At 44.9% G+C, this 17,615-nt stretch overlaps 1 long non-coding RNA gene across 1 annotated transcript in view; it reads left to right on the top strand.

The window, feature by feature from the left end:
- LOC148538820 (uncharacterized) overlaps positions 1-14,084 on the top strand; it is a 32,447-nt gene extending 18,363 nt beyond the window's left edge. Inside the window, exons 3-4 of the long non-coding RNA XR_015871414.1 lie at positions 12,928-13,242; positions 13,987-14,084. This is a non-coding gene — a long non-coding RNA (uncharacterized LOC148538820). The remainder of the gene's footprint in view (positions 1-12,927; positions 13,243-13,986) is intronic.
- Positions 14,085-17,615: the final 3,531 nt, after the last annotated feature.

The raw sequence follows: 17,615 nt of genomic DNA, 5'->3' as shown, positions 1-17,615 counted from the left end.
CTTGTCAGTAAACGAGTGTATTTCAAATCAACGTTTCGGGGTCATTCACCCCTTCATCAGGACATACATAGTGAAGAACAAACAGTGCAAATAAATACCATAGCTAATCAAGACTTACCCGTCTTCCCACGGGTCCCCGGCGTCCAGCACATGCCGCGCCTCCACTCCCGGAAGTGATGTCTCACCGGATGTGACGTCGTGCGAGATGGACCCGAAGGAGCAAGGTTTCCATGGTGTTAGTGTCTCCATGGCAACAGATGCGCGCGCAGTCTGGCCGGGCTGCGTCGCTACTGTTACACATAAATACGCTGATACATAACTATAACAATAAAACTTGTGTACATGATTATACATCTGAAAAGAAATATGTTGAAGTGTGAAAAATAATGAAACCAATGTTACCTCAACACTGATAATACCCCTAAAACATCTGCATAAAATTAAACACAACCTGTATATATGCAAATTACATACAAAACAAGTGATAGTCATGCTGATATGTGTACTTTCAATAAATTAGTTGTATCCAATTTTTTAAAACCATAAATATATATCTATTTGTTAAAATATCCAAATCTATCTGTGCAACATACCTGTGTAAACCGTATATGAATTAGTATTAAATCATACATTTAAATATCTTAAATAGTGCCCTTAACTATATCTAGTCAGAACTACAATATTGTGCATGACACTGGTCACCTGTGTGACTCTCTGTTTGGTCTATAATATAGTACTCTCTCTAATTATATATATGTATGTATATATATATATATATATATGTATATATAGAGTAACGGACCGGACGGCACTCAGTGAGACTCCATAAACAGACCACAAGGAAGCAACTGTGCTTATAAGTCAACGTTTCAGTGTATTAACACTTTTATCAAGACATACAGAACAAAGGAAAAAACATACCTTATATACTCCTCACCCCGTGCACCAACACCATGCTGATCCGTCCCGACGGGAGTCCGATGACGTCACGTATCGCGCCTCAGCGCCGGCGTCACCGTCATCCCTGGGGGGCGGGTCCAAACACCAAGTGCAACTATCACCATGACAACCTGGATAAGCAGGAACAAATAAGGACAATGGAAAATCGGCAGACCAACCTGATGCTGATGCAGGCGCATCTGGAACCAGTCGGCCAAAAACACAATATTCTAAAACATCGTGCACCACATTTAGTAACATATATTAAATACATGTGAAAACAACTGATAAACTATATCTAACGTAACCTAAAGAGTCACAATAGGCAAAAATATCACATAGAGGAATAGCTTTATCAGATCAGCAATCACCGATCTAACGGCATCTGTACTATACAGGTCAATAAGTGTACATGAGCCCATATACGCTCATGTAACACTGTTGACCAGAACATAATGGAGAGACCCAGCAGGGTCTTAAACGATCACCTAGCGGGCATAAATTAAATCAAGTTAAAAAAAGCATGAATACGAATTTATTTCATTCAGGCCCAATGGTTTCAAAGTCTGAAGGTTATGTATCCATCTGGACTCATGTTGTAAGAGGGTGCGTCCCCTATCGCCCCCTCTGCTCTGAGGTGGGATCCAATCTATAATTTTGCAGCGGAGGGTAGCCAACCCGTGTTTGTGATCCCTGAAGTGTTTAGCAACAGGTTGGTCCATGGGCTTACCATCTAGTGCCGCTCTGATGCTAGAGCGATGTAAGGCCATGCGCTCCTTCAACTGACGTGTGGTTTTGCCTACATACAGGAGCCCACAGGGGCACCTGATGCAGTACACCACAAAACGGCTAGTACAGGTGACCGGATAACTTAAATAGTATTTCTTGCCAGAATGTGGATGTGAAAATGCATTGCCTGTCTCTAAATGACTACAGGTAATACAGCCTGTGCATTTATAGTTGCCAGGTTTTTTAGTTAAAAAATGTTCAGGTGTTCTGTCAATATGAAATGAGACGTCGTTGTGCACAACACAGTCTTTGATGTTGCGTCCCCTTCTGTACGCCGGAGTAATTTTAGTTTCTCTTAGCATGAGGAGCGAGGGGTCCTGAGATATCAGGGGCCACATCTGTCTAGCCTTGTACATGATATCCCGCGATTCCGGAGAATATTCCTGTACCCAGATCATCTTATTCTGGTCGGCAGTTCTGTTAGTAGCCTGTAAGGCTGCATGTCTGGGGACTTTCAATGCTTTAAGTTTTGCATCTTTTAATGCCCTAGGGTTGTATCCTCTGGCCATGAACTTAAGAGACATGTTGTCTATTTGTATGTTCGCATCTTGCGGGTTACTGCAGATCCGTATGATCCGTAGAAATTGTGAATAGGGTAACCCTTTCTTTAAAGCCGGCGGATGGAAGCTCTCAGCTCGTAGGAAAGTATTCCTGTCAGTCGCTTTAAAGAAAATCGAGGTGTTGATCTCTAGGTCCTCTCCTATGGTGATGGCTACATCCAAAAAATTAACCGAGGTATAACTGTACTGAAATGTAAATTTTACTGCAGGATCACAGGCATTGATTTCCGACATGGTGTTGATGAAACTCTCTTCCGTGCCAGTCCAGAACATAAGTATGTCATCTATATAACAGAAATATGAGGCGATGAGACCTTGTGTGGCAAATTTAGAAAAAAATAGATCATTCTCAACCTCGCACATAAATAAATTCGCGAAGCTGGGAGCCACACAAGAACCCATCGCACAACCCGATTTCTGTATGAAAAACTTATTGTCAAATAGAAAATAATTCCTAGTTAATGTGAGCTCTAGAAGTGTTAGAAAGAATGAGATATCTGGTCCCGAGTATGCTGAGTTGTTAGTGAGAATACGTCTAATAGCCTGCAACCCGCGTTGATGAGGAATACAGGTATAGAGACTTACTACGTCAACCACACACAGCAAACATTTGGCTGGCAGGGGTGATAGCCGTTGTAAATGTAAAATCAGAGCTGTGGTGTCACGTAAAATAGTAGATTGAGCTTGCACTACTGGTTGTAGTATATAGTCAAGGTATTGAGATACGATGTAGTACAGAGAATCTCTTGCAGAAATTATTGGCCTGCCAGGAGGGGTAATGGCATTTTTATGCATCTTGGGGATTGTGTATAATATTGGGATCTTGGGCCACTCTGAAATCAAAGTGTCATGCACCTTCTTTGAAATCACATCTTTAGATAGTGCTATGGTCAAGATTTCATCCAACTCTTTTTGAATTTCTGTGTGGGATCACCACTGAGTTGTTGGTAAACGAGTGGATCCGATAACTGATTGTAGATCTCTTGTTTGTAGTCACATATATTCTGGACCACAATCGCACCCCCCCTGTCCGCCGGGCGGATAACAATGTCCTTATACCCACTCAGATTCTTGAGCGCCAGCCTTTCATTGCCAGATAGATTAGATGTACCAGAGTTCAGTCTACAATCTTTAGTGTTGCCCACTTGAGAATCAATGTGCAGCTCCATATTGTTGGTGAAATGCTTAATTGCTGCATTGTTGGAAATGGGATCGAAATTTGGATTTTTTGGCGAACGGAAACGTTGACTGTATGGACTGATTAAAGGGGCCAAAATGTTCTCTTAATTTCACCTTCCTCGTGAACCTATGTAGGTCAATTTTGTTTTTAAACACATCAGAGCCATGGGTTGGAACAAACGACAGTCCTTTGTTCAGGACCGCTATTTCATCATCGGTAAGGGCTCGTGTGGACAGATTAAAAACGACGTCTTCTTTTTGTAGACCCTTCTTGATCGTCCTCACCCACTGGCCTCCCCGGCGGGTTTTGGTTCTGCCTGGATATCTGTCCTGGCCCGAGTACGTACCCCTAAAGGGGGTCTCTGTTTGGTGTTGCTGCCGGCTGCCGAGGCACATTCTGTATCACTTGATGATGCTGCTGTGGCAGATGAATCAGTTTCCAATGCAAACTTACGTGGCCTGTATCTCTGTTTCCTATCTGGATTGGGGCCCCTGTTGTTGATCCAGCTGTATACTTTCAACTCTGCATAGTCACGGTTCACAGTGTATAATTTTGATTTTTTAAACTTGATCAAATCCACCTTATATTGATCTATTTGTGAAGAAAGTTTTGATAGTAACTCGGTTGAAACATCTGTTTGTAGATGTTTGATCCGTGTGGATTCAAATTTGGCTATATTTTCTTTGGCTATCGCAAGTTCCCTCGCTGACTCCTCTATCACCAGGAGAATTAAATCAAACGAAAATCTGTTAAGTACAGCAGCCCATCTTCTACAGAAGGTAGGGTTGCAACGGCCAATAGTGGGGATGTTCTTGATCCGAAACCCTCTTAGATCGGTGATTGCTGATCTGATAAAGCTATTCCTCTATGTGATATTTTTGCCTATTGTGACTCTTTAGGTTACGTTAGATATAGTTTATCAGTTGTTTTCACATGTATTTAATATATGTTACTAAATGTGGTGCACGATGTTTTAGAATATTGTGTTTTTGGCCGACTGGTTCCAGATGCGCCTGCATCGGCATCAGGTTGGTCTGCCGATTTTCCATTGTCCTTATTTGTTCCTGCTTATACAGGTTGTCATGGTGATAGTTGCACTTGGTGTTTGGACCCGCCCCCCAGGGATGACAGTGACGCCGGCGCTGAGGCGCGATACGTGGCGTCATCGGACTCCCGTCGGGACGGATCAGCATGGTGTTGGTGCACGGGGTGAGGAGTATATAAGGTATGTTTTTTCCTTTGTTCTGTATGTCTTGATAAAAGTGTTAATACACTGAAACGTTGACTTATAAGCACAGTTGCTTCCTTGTGGTCTGTTTATGGAGTCTCACTGAGTGCCGTCCGGTCCGTTACTCTACACATCTTCTCGTTTGGAAGGGCACCGGAGCATTGCATATATTGATAGAGTGCCGGGTACTCTGGTTTTGCTATATGTGTATATATATATATATATATATATACACACACGTACATATATATGTGTGTGTATATATATATATATATATATATATTGATTGATTATATTTTACTTATTGCCCGATCACTGTGGCCAGCAGTGATCGGGACACATGGGGAGGCGGAGCTGAGGGCGGAAGGAGGGGGAGGGGGCGCCGCTAGGCTGCCCGAGCACATAGAAGCAGCTGCTTCTTCTGTTCTAAGATGCTCCAGAGCCACAGCGGGAGGGTGTCCCGCTGGCGGCCCGGATTCATGGCAGCAACGGTGGCTACCACAGCCGCCGCTGCTGCTTCTACACAGCAGTGATCACTGTTGTTCTGGAGCCGCAGTGGGAGGGTGACCTGCTGGCGGCCTGGATACATACCAGAAGCGGCGGCTACCAGAGCTGCTGCTTCTTACTGAAGGGGGTGGGGCCGGCTGCCCGATCACTGCTGGCCACAGTGATCGAGTCACAGCAGCAGCCGTGGCTGCATGAGCCCTGGTTGCTTCCTCTATGGAAGTGCACCAGGAGGGGGGTGCCGACGGTGCCCGATCACTGTGGCTAGTAGTGATTGGGACACAAAGGAGGGGGAGCAGCGGGTGTAGATGGACCAGAAGGTCCCTCCGATATAGGTGGCTGCAGGAAGATTAACTTCCCGTGGCCCACTAGTGGCCATTTCTGACTGGTCATAACAGATACGACCATGTCAGGGAAAGCCCAGTCTGGTATTGTCGTATCTGATAGGACCGTGCCAGGCAAGTGGTTAAAAAGCTCAATTATGTGTAAATGATGGAGTAAAAGTGTTTATTACAACTTTTTACAAACATAAAAGCACTAAAAAAAACTATTCCACATACATTTTTCTGTACCCCAAAATAGTGGAAAGACCTTCATTTGCTGAAAAACACTTGCTTGCTATCCTTTTTCCACCATTAATAACAAGTGCAAAAATCTGCCATTTGACGCCTTTTAATTACCTCCACTACTTTCCTTATGGCTACTAATAGCCTTCTATATGGTCCTGCTATCTCAGATGTCACTTTTTTGGGGACCAACCTGGTTTTCCTACTTCTCCCAAATCATATTTTGCAGAAAAGACGCACACCCTTGTCGCGACTACCACGATTTGGCATTTGTAATTGGAGCTCACATTTCTCAGGTGTGCACATTCGTGTGATGTATGTGAGTTGCATGAAACACACTCACTTTTGCAAACTCGCACCAATATGGATTGAGCCCTAAGGCCGAGTACACATCAGTGTTTCCCAGTCAACGTGGCGACCAACAGAACGACATTGCAGTTGCCCATACACACTGAGTGATATAGCGTGCGATATATCATTCAGTGGCCGCATCCATAACTATTGGGTCGTACACGATATCTTCTGAATGTCGAAGATGTCGAATGCGACCCATGTGAGCGTGCAATTGGGCGTACACACTGGCCCTGATTCAGAGCCTGACGCTCTGACAGAGCGTTCGCTCTGAATCAGGGCTGGGCTATTTTTGTTTTTTTTAGAACGGCCTCCTGGCCGCTCGCATAGCTGTGGGTGACCACCCACAGCTATAGCGAGCAGCCAGGAAGATGGTCGCGATGGTCAAGACCATCGCGACCATCGGGCTTGCGACGAGACCCTTGTGGTAGGGTCTCGTTGTCGCAAGCCCCAGAGAGATTTCGGCTCTAACAGAGCCGAAATCTCTCCCACTGACATCACTCGTGACATCACCCAAATGGGGCGTGCTGTCACTCAGCATCGACAGCATGCCCACTTTGGATCGAGACCCAGAGCGACGGCTTGCCCGTCGCTATCCGTGTCTCGCGCATGCGCACGACGGCGCCGGCTCCGTCGTGCGCATGTGCTCTGGGCCACCATTGACCCGGTTGCGAGTGCTCAGCGCTTGCGACCGGGTCTGAATCAGGCCCACTGTGTGATCCGCACGATATGTCGTTCCATTTTGCCTGTAAAAGGACTTATTGTACCGCTCTAGTGTGTACCCAGCCTTAGTCTAAAAGGGGAAAGTTAGGTCCCTAAGGCAACATCATAAAGGGGATGGAAACAATATTTAAACTGTAGATATACTAAACCTATAGGGTTGTATGCAATGATATTTTCCTGAGAGCTCTCTCTCAACGCACGCCAGTATAAAGACACCCACCTTTCTCTCTTAGCACACATCATCTCCAGGAAGTGTGTGATTAATCGGTGACATCGAGAGCCATCGGAGCTGCACGTAGCGCTTGAGGTAGACCCTACCCCACCACAAGCACTGCGATCAGTGCTGTCTAATATCGAACCAAGTGACGTGTACAATGACGCTTCTTTGCTAATTATGCACACCCTTAAAACACCGTATAGACCCCCAGACACACCTGCATTCGCACATCCACTCCCCCATTCACAAGCACCTTCCCCTGTTGCCACACTATCTGTCACTCAAATTAGCGTCCAGTCTGTGTACTACGAGCACACAATTCCCAAGCGCAGTGGGCATGCGCAAATGTGCGATTATCGGCTATAGCGTTCGTTCGCGGCTTAGCTTCCGGGTCTGAATTGGGCCCTGTGCCCAGTAGAACTGTATTTCTTCTTCGAAGTCCATAGGGATCCACAGGAAAACCATGGGGATAATGTGGTTGGAGAGATCCAGGCACCTAACAGTTAAAGCTTTCAGCTCCCAGGATGCCTCGTGTCCGCTTCCATATTTATCCCGCCCCTAGCCACAGGCATTCAGTTGTTTTATTTTATTTCTATGTTTTTGGGTTGGCAGTACTAAGCTTCTGAATTAAGGCGCATGTACTGCGACTCCATCTACCTCCGCCGGGCCGCAACACCAGTAACAGGGCTTGTGATTCAGGCTCATCTTGGCTGAGCTTGCTAGCGGCGATGCTGGGACCCGGACTGCAACCGGATGCACGGAGATGTCAGGTAAGGCAAATCCTCGCTTACGGGGAATTGAGCGTGGCAGTCCTTTCGGAGACGCACCGGAAGCCGCTGCAGTGAGGGCCCGGTAGCTTCTGCGTCCTCACTACACCACCAGAGCCTTAACGTCTGACGCTGGGGATCGGAAGCAGACGCAATTCTGCTGCCATAAGGCCAGCGTACCCAGCTGATTGATGCAGCTTAGGGGAAGTAGGCAGTCCCCCGGCAACTCTTCCCCTGACCCAGACACAGTCCCTACGAAGGGTTTTGGGCGTCTGGGTTGCTCCGCCTACCCTCCACGTCTATATGAGATGGTCACGGTCCACTATCAGTGCGTTGCTGTAACTGTTGGTCTCAGGAAGCTTTGGGTCAGTCTTCCTGTATACCTCTCCCTTGGTTAAGGTATATAGGCCCTCATTCAGAGCCGTACGCTCTGAGCAGAGCGCACGCTCTGAATGAGGGCCGGGCTCCATTTTCATGGAGCGTCCTCCTGGACGCTCGTATAGCTGTGGGTCACCACCCACAGGCTATACGAGCGTGCATTGTGATGGTCGCGATGGTCGAGACCATCGCGACCATCGAATTTGCGAGCCGGAGCCTGCGGTTGAGGTTTTCAACCGCAAGCTCCGGAGTGATTTTGGCTCTATCAGAGCCAAAATCACTCCCACTGACATCACTAGTGATGTCAGTGGGCCGGCTTCTGACGGGAGGCGTTCCCTTAGGAACGCCCCCGTCAGGGAGGCACGCCCCCGGCACGCCCACCAAAGGGGGCGTGCTGTCAATCAACATTGACAGCACGCCCCCTTTGATCGGACACAACGAGCGAAGGACTTTCCTTCGCTCGTCGCATCTGGCGCATGCGCACGACGGAGCTCCCTCCGTCGTGCGCATGCTCAGTCCATAACATCGACCCACTTGCGAGCGGACAGCCGCTCGCGAGTGGGTCTGAATCAGGCCCATAGTGCTCTATATCCTACCATTTCTGGTGTTTGTGTAGTTGATTTAGAGTTGACTGTAATTATATTATATAAGCATTGTATGTGACTGTTTGCTAGCTGCTGTATTGACACTGTCTTTTTATTTCTATCTGTCAGTTATAACTATCACTGTTTTTTCTCTCCATCCCTTTAGGGTGGAGGCTTTTCTTTGAGTACTTCACATTCATTACATTTTTGTGAAGGCTGTCACATAACATTGCGTTTGTTGCTTTTATTGCTATGTCAAAAGACAAAGAGAAACAGTAGGGGGAGCCCTCTGGTATGGTTTCATGTAAATCATGTATGGCCTGTTTGTCCCCTCAGGGTGTAAAGGATGGTTTGTGTGTTGTCTGTTATAAAGAGCCACCTCACCAGTCCAGTGAACCTGTCTCTGAACAAGAGCCATGTTAGGTGTCCTCTTTGTCCCAGGTAATGAAACAGTTTGTGGATCGTATGGTTGCTCTCACACTGCCTCCTTGGATGGGGTGTCCACAGCATGCCCTGTTTGCACCTCCTATGCATCCTTCCTGGAAGGATGTTTATGGCCATTCTAGTCAGAGTATGGCACCGTGTAATGTTGTAAGCAGACCTGTAGTAACTAAGGCGCCTAAGCACAAGTTATCTTTTCATCAGTCTACTAAACATATGAATTCAGACGCATCATCAGAGGAATCAGATGATGCGCAGGGTTCCTCTCCAGGGTCTAGCTTGGGGGAGGAGGACCATCCATCCACAGTGGATGTTCCTTCTTTGGCGAGGTTAGTTAAAGCAACCCTAGATATTCAGGATGATGAACCAGCTCATAGTAAGAAGTCTCCAGTGCTTAATCACAGCCGGAAGGTGGCCAAAATGGTTTCCTATATCTAAACAGCTCACGGAGCTTTTGGAAGAGGCATGGGGTAACCCGGACAAACTGTTTTATCTGAATAAAAGAATAGCATCGTTGTGTCCTTTCCCAGCTTCTGTATATACTAAATGGGAGGTACCTCCTGCTGTGGATGCTCTTGTGACGCATTTAATAAGGAATGCTACATTGCCTATTCCATCAGCATCTTCTCTGAAGGATTCCACAGATAGGAAAACTGAAGCATGTCTTAAGGCAATTTTCTTCTTCAGGGTCCATAGGCTCCACAGGGAGACCTTGGGGTGTAGGTGATGGGAACCAATCCAGATACCACGCAGTTAATGCTTTCCACTCTCCCTATACCCCGCCCCCAAGCCAGAAGCCCCTCAGTTTCGTTGGTGCCCGGCCGGAGTCGGGTCACCATTTTGCAGGGGGACTGTTCATCAGCCCCTAAAGCATTTTTCTTTATTTTATTTAGTTACTTCTACTAGAGCGCACAGCAGCAGACTGTCAGTGGGACGTTGGTGCTGCCGCTCCACCACTCCTCCGGTGCCGCAATGCCAGTACTGATCTGGGGATCTCGGCGGGCGTTCTAGGGGGCCGGCTCTAGCCAGGGCCCCCGGAGAGGTCCCAGACTGTACTCGGACATCAGAGGACAGGTAAGGCGGGTCAACGTTTGCAGTGACGCGCATATAAGTGGACAGACAGGAGGTGCTGGGTGTGGACGCATTCTCCAGTCATCGCGCTCCAATATGACCACCAGGGACATATTGGTTGTGGGAAACCAGCATCCCAGAGGTTAATAACCAGCCAGGGGAGACAGCTTCTCTGTTTAAGCGGCTCCTCAGCTCAGCGCACCTTTCCACTGTGGTCTGGCTTCCCTGAGCTGTTCTCCTCCTCTGGACATGCCCCCTCTGAGTTCTTCAGTGGCCATTTTCTAAGTGTGCAGTCGCAGTTCTCCCAGGACAGCGCGTGGTCCAGTCCCCCTGCAGACCTCACCCCAGGATCAGCGTGCTCTCCCCAGGGTCAGCGTATGTGCAAGCAATGTAGTGTAGGTTTGCTTAACTTGAGTGCTGTGAAATATCAAATTTCTGTGGGAACAGTAATATTGGCACCCACCACTTCAGGGCCTTATCCTTACAGTTACTTTACCACCTCTTTCCTTGTTAAATGCTGCCGCTCACCCTCCGCAAGGACTGACTAGTGAAGGGCTTCCGTCAGACAGAACTTGATACTCTGCCTCCTGCTGATCCTCTGCTCTGCTGCTCTAACTTAGTGCCTTTATCCAGAACCGTTCGGTCTCTGGTTCTTCACTCTCCCAATGCTCTTACCACAACTTCCTCACATGCACTCTTGGCACCGCATCTACAGCTCTTAGGGTCTCATTTATCAACGAGTTTTATCATTCACAACAAGTGATAAAACTCATTGCATATGATAATGGTGCTCCAGCCAATCAGCTCCTAACTGTTATCTGTTTGAAAAACTACAGTTTAGAGCTGATTGTGTGTAGGACCATTTATCATACGCGACAAGTTTTATCACTAGTTGTGAATGATAAAACTCATTGATAAATGAGGCCCCTAAAGCCGCTGGCTCGCGTCACATCTTCTCGCCTCCGGCTCGCAACTCTCCACTGCCTCCTTACCAAGATCCCTCCACCGCTGCCAATTACAATGGCAATGGATCTGATCCCCAGCTACACCGTTCTCCTGCGATTGCAGCCAGAAATGGGGGCATTAAAATACCACACAGGGCAGTGCTATCTCAAATAAAATAAAAAATGTAGGGTCACCAGTGCAGTACCATACTAAAAGAGATCCTGCAGGGGGGGGCAAATGAGGGGGTATCACATTTACATCTGTGTTTCTGATGCAAAATATGTCCAACTCTGTTTCAGCCACTATATAAACAGGATTTACAGGGGAGTGTGTCCAAATGCTTTGGAGCACCCCATTGGCCCGGCCATCCTGTAAGCCCAGGAAGGGTCTTGACTACCTCTTCTGCTCAGCGTGCATATTATATGCAGATGTCGCCATCTTAGCACACAGCACAGCTCACCGCAGTCCCTGAAACAGCATCACTGACAGCGCTCATTAGCCTCACAGGATCCATGCGTTGCATTGGGGATTGTGTGGATACCAGACTGCGTGGCATAGCCACTTCTAATTGTGTGGGACTCAGGACCTCATTCAGAGTCGGTCGTTGCGGCCGCACAGTCATACGACCAACGACCGCAAAATCCGATCGTACGGCAGGGCGATCGTAAACAAAGTGACGCCCATTCGTTAGCACTGCACCTCTAGCTACCGACTGATCTGAACGAACGAACGAGTCAATCGTAGTCAGGCGCTCTCAGTCGCTGTATGCTAATTATGTTCTGATGGTTGCGGCTGTATGTGCTGTTTTGATGGTCACATGTCATGTTTACATGGACTATCAATCAGCTTGTTATTAGCTTGTTGTCAATTATCTAATTAATTGTTTAACTCTTGCTGTTCTTTAAAACGAGTTTTTTAATCATGTGTCAATAAACTTTATTGTTCACTTAGTGGTTGTTTTCTCCGTTGTTTTATTTTCACACAATTTTCAAAACAAAGTAAGGTTTATTAACTGTGAATGTACGTTTGCTAATTGTGTTAACTTTATAAATGCATGTGCATTTTGCGTTAGGATCATTTGCACTCTTATGTTTGCAATTGCACACTGCGTGTTGTAGCCAATCAAATGTGACCTTATTTTTCGGGACACATGATTAAAGGATTGGCCAATAGTGTTTTTTTTTTAGGAAAGTGTAAATATTTTAGCCAATCATATTTTTTGTACCCCATGTATATTTCATGTTTTCTGTAAAATCGGCCATTGCCATCATGAGAGCCGCAGCCTTTACCAGGAGAGAGTTGCTTATCCTGGTAAACATACTGGACAGGCGGATTTCTAACCGCATAAAGCGGGTGGCCTATGCGGAGGTGAGGCGAGCCCTCCGATCAGCGGGGTATAGGCGCAATATTGCCCAGTTAGAGAGGCGCTGGTCGGACCTGCGCCGCCCGTCGCCTGCGCTCCTCATGAATTTGCGGGCGCAAATACGCAGACGTAAGTATGCGTTTGTTTAAAAGTAATAATTAGTGGACTGTTAAAAATGTATGTTCCTTTGCCAATTATTTTAGTCAATGTTAAAAATCCCTCCTGTATGTTGTCCCTATTGTCCAGAATGTGTAAAGTATTGTATTGTGTAGCCGAAATTCTAAAATAATTTTATTTTGGGATTTTATGTTTACATTTTAGAAGCACAGCGGAGACAGAGAAGGGCACGCAGAAGGCAAAGACATGCTGTTGGAAACCAGCAGCCCTCACCTGCATCTCCTCAACCCAGCCCTCCCTCCCCACCACCATACTCCCCCAGTAACCCTCCCTGCCTCTTCCAATCCTCCCCAAGTCTTCCTCCCTCCCCTGCCCACTCATCCCAAATGTCTCAAATCTCCCCTCCCTGTGATCTTTCGTGCTCCATTTCCCCTTCAACCATTCACCCCACTCCCGAATATTCTCCCTCACCCGAAGGATCTCCGGCACCATCTGTTGCTGTGTCGGCACACTCTGAGGGTATGGGTTTTTTTTTTAGTATTTTTATTTTTTTGGGTGTTGTTGCTATCCATGTATTTGTACAAATTTCTGACCTTTTTTTGTTGGTTTAAAAATTTGCTGTATGGGGTTCAACATCATTGCGCAGTAATGCTGTTTTTCAGAATTACGACCTTATGTTTAGTGGCTGGCCCTTTTTTTTATTTGGGACCACAAAAATATAGGTTTAGTGGTTTTTAAAAAATGTTTTGGAGTTTTAGGAAATAATGATTACATTTGGATTAATATTTTACAATGTAAAAAAAACATGTCACCAAACTTGGCAAGGTGCTAGGAACCAGACTACCCTTGTTGATGTTGTGTACACTGTGTTTAAAATGTACTAATGTACTTAGGCAAAGTGATGTTTTCCTTAGCAAACAAACACATTCTATTTTTGGTTTAACAACAACATTCTAGAAGTGAATACGTGCATTGTGTTTTAAGGATATGGCCATCATGACTTAAGAATACACCTCCCATTATTTGTAACACCATCATAGTGGATTTTGGCTTATGCCACATAGTTAGGGTTTCAAATTAGTTTAACAACATAAAAGTAGAAACCTATTAATGATGTTGTGTGTCTGATTATCTGATACTTTCAAACACACCGTAACATCAGTGTGTTTAAACACTTTTTGGTACATTGAATAATGTGTAATGTTCAAATGTTTCTAATTTTAATGAAGTATTTAATCCTCAAAATTTTTACATTTTCCACAGATCTAACCCACATCCTGAGGGAAATTCGGGAGGACCTGAGAGAGACCTCGGGCTATTTAATGCAGGCCTATTGCTGCCTACAAAGATTAGTGGGGCATTTGGAGGATGTGTAGTTTGTTTGTTTTCATTTTTTAAAATTTTTAAGATACTTTAAAAAAAAAGTTTTTGTATTTCAAACATTTGTCCTCTTTTTTTGCCACAAATTAAAGCGTGTAATTCTGCATGTAATAAAATTTTGGACCAAAGGTGGGTGCTTTTCCATAGTGTAAGAACTTAAAAAATTTATTAGTAAACCTTAAGAACATTTGCAGTAATGTATAATTTTTAATTATGGGTTGGCATACATTATCCACCTCCAAATGGCTTTCAATTTTTTCAAACAAACAAAAAACAACATTTGTATTTCATTTCATTTTTTAAATAACAAACATGTTGCCAACAGGCTTTTACTGGTAAAAAAAATTTCATAACAGATTCACACATAACAAATGTCCTCATGGTTCGGCCAAATAAAACATCTGGCTTAGTCAAACATAAACAACTATAGTAAAAAACAAACAGATTTTTGATTGGGAAACATAGAAATTACTAAAACAAAAGGCAAATTAACTAAACATGTTGGGGGATATCCGTGCAAAATGTGTTAGTTGTCCAAAAACATACAGGGTATTGCCAATGGATTCCATTTCTTTTGCAGGTTTTGGAAAATGTACTGTGATTTGGTTGGTAGGAAAAGAAAACTAAAGAAAAAGGTACACATTAAAATATATTTGGTAAATTTTTTTTAAATTTAAAAAAAATGTCAATATGCCTACCTAAAAAAACATGAAACAACATCATCACGTCTGCCCCCCCCCGACAGCATCACAACACCTTCCTCCGGGTGGCCATCCTCTGGCAAGGCCTTCTCTGGCTGCATGGGTACTCGATTCCTTATTGCAATGTTGTGTAAAATCCCACACAGGACCACAATGCGAGAAACCATATCCGGCGAGTACATGAGTGCACCACCAGAGTGATGGAGACACCAGAACCGGCCCTTTAAAAGGCCGATACAGCGCTCCACCACCTGCCTGGTGGCAGTAAACGCGGCATTATAGTGAGTTTGGGGCCCTGGTGTGGTAGTCAAATAAGGAGTCAGCATCCAGGGCGTGCAAGGATATCCAGTGTCACCTGATGGAAATGGGACACCAAAAGATACATACATTTACCATGAGAACCTGTTTACACTATTTCTAGAAATACATGCTGGATTTTTACTTACCAAGAATCCACGCGTCACCAGCTTGCAGTGTGCTTAATTTGGCCAAATCCCTGAATGCTGGATCACATACACATCATGGCTGCAGCCTGGGAATTTTGCATTCAGGGAGAGGATCTGGAGGGAGGCATCACATAGCACCATTACGTTTAGGGAATGGTAATGTTTTCGGTTCCTATATATTTGTTCCCTGCATGCAGGGGGCTGAAGTGCTATGTGAGTGCCATCCACTACCCCTATGATGTGTGGAAAGCCTGCAATTTAAAAAAACTTCTGCTTTACCACATCAAGGGCTTCCGTATCCAAAGGCATACTAATAAAATGTGCTAGATGATTGAAAAATGCATCTAGCACAAGCCTCAGGATCCGTGAAAATGCGGGCTGGGAGAGGCCACCCACCAGCCCCACAGTGGTTTGGAAGGACCCTGAGGCTCAGAAATGTAACACCGCCAACCACTGTGTAAGTGGTGAGATTGCTGTAGGAATGTTAATCTGACTTTCTAGATCATTCTTTATTATTGAAAGAGTGTCTAGGATAATATTTGGAGGCAGGCGATAAGTGGTTACAACCACATCATCAGGCAGTCCAAAAAGGGTGACACGTGTTCTATATATCTTGGCCCTTGCACACCTCCTATGCCTACGCCCAGGAGGAGGCTGAGGAAGGTTGGTGAGGGTCAACATGGCCACTATTAGCTGTCCAACATCGCTCTGTAAAGTTAAATTTAGAATTTTAATTGGTTCTACAGAGTGTTTTTTGATTATTTGTGCAAAAATACTTAGCTTTATAATAATGGTGCATATTCTTACAGGGTCGGGCAGTGGCATCTTCGGAAATCACTACATGTGTATTTGTTGTACGTTTTTAAAATTAGAGGGAATAAAAAAAAAAAATGATTTTTTGAGGTCAAACCAATATTACTACTTTTAGTGTTAAAACCATGCTTAATTTTTAAAATTGCCAATATGAATTGCTGTAAAATGTGCTAATTTACATTAAAAAAATAGATCAATAAACAATATTCCAAGTAAAATGTTATCAAAAATTTAAAACAAAAAAAAAATAAGTGTTGGTTTGAATAAATAGACACTTACCTGATTCAAGTCCAAAATGGAGTGTTAAACACCTTTAATAAATATTTTTAAAAATATAAAAATTAGTATAAAAAAATGAACTTTTTTTATGATTGTTGATCCCAAAAAAAACAAAATCAAAATGGAGTAGGCTGGCACACTTACTTGATTCTTCGAATAACGTTGGATTTTTGAAGAAGACAAAAGCCCGGCCAACCAAACCAAACAAGTAACCGATTCAAGCACACCAATTAATGGGGTTTGTTAACGACCCATGGCCGTTGCTGCTCAGGCAGGATCTTCAGCAGGATTTGTTCGTGTACCCAGACATATTGAGTTTGCATTTAACGGTGTGGCTGTTGAGACTATGATCTTAAGGTGCAAGGGTATCCCTGAAACTGTTATTTCCATGATGCTTAGAGCTTTTAAGCCAGTTTGAGCAGTACACTACTATCGCATTTGTAAGTTTTATGTTGCTTGGTGTGAATTCCTTCCTTCCTTCTCGGTTTGGCTTGGAGGGTGTCGGAGTTTGGGGCTCTATCTTCGCTCCCCTTATCTCATTTTCCACAATGATAGGGCTGAGCTTCATATGCAGCCAGCCTTTTTGCCAAAAGTGGTTTCGGTCTTCCACATAAATCAGTCTATTGTGGTTCCTGGCTATGCTATTTCGCCTTTGCTTGATGTGGTTCAGGCTCTCCAGATCTGTGTGGCTCTACGGTTTTCTGTGCAGGCAGATTCTCTTTTTGTGCTCTGTGATGCCTCCAGGTTGGGTTGGCCTGCTTCCAAGTGGACTCCTGCTAGGTGGATTTGTCTGGATATTTGTCAGGTTTGCGTGGCCAGTGCTCGGCCACCACCTAGCTGAAACTCTCATTCCATATGATCGGTTGGGTGCTCTTGTACTGCTCGCAGGGGGGCTTCTGCTTTGCAGTGCAGCCACACGGTTCATTCGTTTGTACGTTTCTACTTTTTTGATACCTTTTTGATACCTTTGTGGCCACTGATGCAGGTTTTGGTCACAGGGTCTGCAGGTTTCTCAGCACGCTCCGGATGGGAAGCTTTGGGACATTTCCAGTGTAACTCCAGTGTCCCCCTAGTGGATGAATAAGACAATAAGGATTTATCAGTAAGTATCAAAATACTTTCTCCGATTCCATAGGGTACACTGGATACCCACCCAGCACTGTTCTTTCCTGCCCTGTTTCTTAGTTTGTTATGACTGCATGTTGGTTGTCTGCAGTGTGTTTGTTGTTCTTGTTCTTTGTTTCGGTCCTTGGAACATTTTTACTGTTGGCTC

This window comes from Taudactylus pleione, unplaced genomic scaffold (genome assembly GCF_031769625.1).
Source record: "Taudactylus pleione unplaced genomic scaffold, aTauple2 ptg000036l, whole genome shotgun sequence".
Lineage (NCBI taxonomy): Eukaryota > Metazoa > Chordata > Amphibia > Anura > Myobatrachidae > Taudactylus > Taudactylus pleione.
Note: the sequence above shows the minus strand (reverse complement) of the source record. Positions and strands in the feature narration are given on the sequence as shown.